This window comes from Mus musculus, chromosome 9, assembly GCF_000001635.26.
Source record: "Mus musculus strain C57BL/6J chromosome 9, GRCm38.p6 C57BL/6J".
In the NCBI taxonomy this organism is placed as follows: Eukaryota; Metazoa; Chordata; class Mammalia; order Rodentia; family Muridae; genus Mus; species Mus musculus.
The window spans coordinates 124,313,133-124,318,320 of NC_000075.6; positions in this window are offsets into that span (position 1 = coordinate 124,313,133).

The window sequence follows — 5,188 nt, forward strand, 5'->3', positions numbered from 1 at the left end:
CTTGAGGATTTTTGCCTCGATATTCATAAGAGAAATTGGTCTGAAGTTCTCTATCTTTGTTGGATCTTTCTGTGGTTTAGGTATCAGAGTAATAGTGGCTTCATAAAATGAGTTGGGTAGAGTACCTTCTACTTCTATTTTGTGAAATAGTTTGTGCAGAATTGGAATAGATCTTCTTTGAAGGTCTGATAGAACTCTGCACTAAACCCATCTGGTCCTGGGCTTTTTTTGGTTGGGAGACTATTAATAACTGCTTCTATTTCTTTAGGTGATATGGGACTGTTTAGATGGTCAACTTGATCCTGATTCAACTTTGGTACCTGGTATCTGTCCAGAAATTTGTCCATTTCGTCCAGGTTTTCCAGTTTTGTTGAGTATAGCCTTTTGTAGAAGGATCTGATGGTGTTTTGGATTTCTTCAGGATCTGTTGTTATGTCTTCCTTTTCATTTCTGATTTTGTTAATTAGGATTTTGTCCCTGTGCCCTTTAGTGAGTCTAGCTAGGGGTTTATCTTTCTTGTTGATTTTCTCAAAGAACCAACTCCTCGTTTGGTTAATTCTTTGAATAGTTCTTCTTGTTTCCACTTGGTTGATTTCACCCCTGAGTTTGATTATTTCCTGCCGTCTACTCCTCTTGGGTGAATTTGCTTCCTTTTTTTCTAGGGCTTTTAAGATGTGTTGTCAAGCTGCTAGTATGTGCTGTCTCCCGTTTCTTCTTGGAGGCACTCAGCGCTATGAGTTTCCCTCTTAGAAATGCTTTCATTGTGTCCCATAGGTTTGGGTACGTTGTGGCTTCATTTTCATTAAACTCTAAAAAGTCTTTAATTTCTTTCTTTATTCCTTCCTTGACCAAGGTATCATTGAGAAGAGTGTTATTCAGTTTCCACGTGAATGTTGGCTTTCCATTATTTATGTTGTTATTGAAGATCAGTCTTAGGCCATGGTGGTCTGATAGGATACATGGAACAATTTCAATATTTTTGTATCTATTGAGGCCTGTTTTGTGACCAATTATATGGTCAATTTTGGAGAAGGTCCCGTGAGGTGCTGAGAAGAAGGTATATCCTTTTGTTTTAGGATAAAATGTTCTGTAGATATCTGTCAGGTCCATTTGTTTCATAACTTCTGTTAGTTTCACTGTGTCCCTGTTTAGTTTCTGTTTCCACGATCTGTCCTTTGAAGAAAGTGGTGTGTTGAAGTCTCCCACTATTATTGTGTGAGGTGCAATGTATGCTTTGAGCTTTACTAAAGTGTCTCTAATGAATGTGGCTGCCCTTGCATTTGGTGCGTAGATATTCAGAATTGAGAGTTCCTCTTGGAGGATTTTACCTTTGATGAGTATGAAGTGTCCCTCCTTGTCTTTTTTGATAACTTTGGGTTGGAAGTCGATTTTATCCGATATTAAAATGGCTACTCCAGCTTGTTTCTTCAGTCCATTTGCTTGGAAAATTGTTTTCCAGCCTTTCACTCTGAGGTAGTGTCTGTCTTTTTCCCTGAGATGGGTTTCCTGTAAGCAGCAGAATGTTGGGTCCTGTTTGTGTAGCCAGTCTGTTAGTCTATGTCTTTTTATTGGGGAATTGAGTCCATTGATATTAAGAGATATTAAGGAAAAGTAATTGTTGCTCCCTTTTATTTTTGTTGTTAAAGTTGGCATTCTGTTCTTGTGGCTGTCTTCTTTTTGGTTTGTTGAATGATTACTTTCTTGGTTGTTCTAGGGCGTGATTTCCGTCCTTGTATTGCTTCTTTTCTGTTATTATCCTTTGAAGGGCTGGATTCGTGGAAAGATATTGTGTGAACTTGGTTTTTTCGTGGAATACTTTGGTTTCTCCATCTATGGTAATTGACAGTTTGGCCGGGTATAGTAGCCTGGGCTGGCATTTGTGTTCTCTTAGTGTCTGTATAACATCTGTCCAGGCTCTTCTGGCTTTCATAGTCTCTGGTGAAAAGTCTGGTGTAATTCTGATAGGCCTTCCTTTATATGTTACTTGACCTTTCTCCCTTACTGCTTTTAATATTCTATCTTTATTTAGTGCATTTGTTGTTCTGATTATTATGTGTCGGGAGGAATTTCTTTTCTGGTCCAGTCTATTTGGAGTTCTGTATGCTTCTTGTATGATCATGGGCATCTCTTTTTTTATGTTTGGGAAGTTTTCTTCTATTATTTTGTTGAAGATATTAGCTGGCCCTTTAAGTTGAAAATCTTCATTCTCATCAATTCCTATTATCCGTAGGTTTGGTCTTCTCATTGTGTCCTGGATTACCTGGATGTTTTGAGTTAGGATCCTTTTGCATTTTGTATTTTCTTTGACTGTTGTGTCGATGTTCTCTATGGAATCTTCTGCACCTGAGATTCTCTCTTCCATTTCTTGTATTCTGTTGCTGATGCTCGCATCTATGGTTCCAGATCTCTTTCCTAGGGTTTCTATCTCCAGCGTCGCCTCACTTTGTGTTTTCTTTATTGTGTCTACTTCCCTTTTTAGGTCTAGTATGGTTTTGTTCATTTCCATCACCTGTTTGGCTGTGTTTTCCTGCTTTTCTTTAAGAGCCTGTAACTCTTTAGCAGTGCTCTCCTGTAAATCTTTAAGTGACTTATGAAAGTCCTTCTTGATGTCCTCTATCATCATCATGAGAAATGTTTTTAAATCTGGGTCTAGATTTTCGGTTGTGTTGGGGTGCCCAGGACTAGGTGGGGTGGGAGTGCTGCGTTCTGATGATGGTGAGTGGTCTTGATTTCTGTTAGTAGGATTCTTACGTTTGCCTTTCGCCATCTGGTAATCTCTGAAGCTAGCTGTTTTAGTTGTCACTGTTAAGAGCTTGTTCTTCAGGTGACTCTGTTAGCCTCTATGAGCAGACCTGGAGGGTAGCACTCTCCTTAGTTTCAGTGGGCAGAGTATTCTCTGCAGGCAAGCTCTCTTCTTGCAAGGCAGGTACCCAGATATCTGGTGTTCGAACCAGACTCCTGGCAGAAGTTGTGTTCCACTCACTAGAGGTCTTAGGATCACGTGTGGAATCCTGTGTGGGCCCTTGCGGGTGTCAGGCGACTCCGCTGGCAAGGTAGCCGGGGCTCGAGTGGAGTGGAAGGGGTTTGTGCCCCAGATCAAGCCCCGGGTAGCCTGCTTCCCTATGTACCGCAGTCTCAAGTTCCACGCGATTGGATTGGGGTAGGCGCTGTGTTCCACTCATCAGAGGTCTTAGGGTCCCGTGGGGAGTCCCGTGTGGGCCCTTGCGGGTGTTGGGCAAGACTCTGCTGTCAAGGTAGCCCGGGGCTCGAGTCTCGAGTCGAGCGGAAGGGACTTGTGCCCCAGATCAGGCCCGGGTAGCCTGCTTCCCTATGTACCGCAGTCTCAAGTTCCGCGCGATTGGATTGGGGCAGGCACTGTGATCCACTCACCAGAGGTCTTAGGGTCCCGTGGGGAGTCCCGTGTGGACCCTTGCGGGTGTTGGGCAAGACTCTGCTGGCAAGGTAGCCCGGGGCTCGAGTCTCGAGTCGAGCGGAAGGGACTTGTGCCCCAGATCAGGCCCGGGTAGCCTGCTTCCCTATGTACCGCAGTCTCAAGTTCCGCGCGATTGGATTGGGGCAGGCACTGTGGTCCACTCACCAGAGGTCTTAGGGTCCCGTGGGGAGTCCCGTGTGGACCCTTGCGGGTGTTGGGCAAGACTCTGCTGGCAAGGTAGCCCGGGGCTCGAGTCTCGAGACTAAAGTGGACTCATTTCAATTATAGGGCCTGTATTGTCATTTTTCGTCACTACTTCCCTGGGTCAGGAGTGGGTAATTTGCATGCCTGCTGCCTTCCTTGGACGTGGTAGCCTTTTCTCAGGATCCCTTTCCTGGAAGGTTCTCTTTGAATTTGATGTTTTGTTACTTCTCTGTTAAAAGCAGCTCACTTTGGATTTTATTTTATTTTAGTTTGGTTTATATATGATTCATGATTTGTTTGCAGTCTCAAATATTAAGACACAATTTCTTTAAACATTGCTTTTACTAATTCCTTGCTATTCTTTTATTTGGAATCTTCTCTTTATTTTATGTGTTTTATTTTCCATTTCATATTTCTATAGATCTATGCTCCATTTTAATTGTACTTGTGCGTGCATACAAAAGTGTGTGAACACGTTATTGTCCTGAAGTATAGCCCAATGTGATTCAGAAGCTTTCGGCCCCAGTGAGTCTCTCTCTCTCTCTCTCTCTCTCTCTCTCTCTCTCTCTCTCTCTGTGTGTGTGTGTGTGTGTGTGTGTGTGTGTGTGTGTAAACCTCAGAAGTGTATGTTGACATCAGGAAGACAAGTTGAGGAAGTTAGTTCTCTTTTTCCACAATATATGTCCCAGAAATTGAACTCAGGTCATTAGACTTGGTGGCAAGTGGCTTTAGTTGAGCCATCTTGCTGTCTTTGATTAAACACTTTATTGCACCAGGATATTTTTTCCAAGTCATGATTTCATTGTGTAGCCTTGACTTCCTGGAACTCACTTTGTAGAACATGCTAGCCTTGAACTCAGAGAGATCCACCTGCCTTTGTTCCTGGAGTGCTGGGTCTGCACATCACATGGCTACATAAGGATTCTTAGTTCTTAATTCTGTTGCCTACTTTACAGCCAAAACATGACTCAGTTGTAAATACTTAATTGATAATGACATACATTTTATCACTAAAACATATTTTTATGCAGACAGATACTGTAGAATGCTGACATAAATCCATGAGCCTATGACATTAATGGGACTACCAATTTCTTAGGGGAACACTCACTGAAGCCCATCGGGGTCTTTCTTTGGAATATGTTAACCATTTCTAAACTAAATCTCTTAGTTGTAGTAGTAAAAAGAATCTGAAAGGTATGAATCTCTTTTTCCCTTACCTTGAAGTCTGATGAATACAGTCATCACTAGAACTTCAGTTCAAAAAAAATGAATCCACTACAACTTTCATGGAAGTAAAAACATCTTTTCTTCTTTTAAACATGGCAGCATGAGACATGCACAAGCATCTTGACAAACCACAAATAAAATATTAGTTGTTATTGAATGGCTTAATAACTGTCTAAGTTTTGAAAGCAAGTGTTGTTTTACCCTGTAATTTTAGGATGGATTCATTAAGAAACATTATCAAGGGCTGGAGAAATGGCTCAGGGGTTAGGTGCACAAAAATTATCAAATCTATTCTCAAAGCTATTTGGTGTCTAATAATGG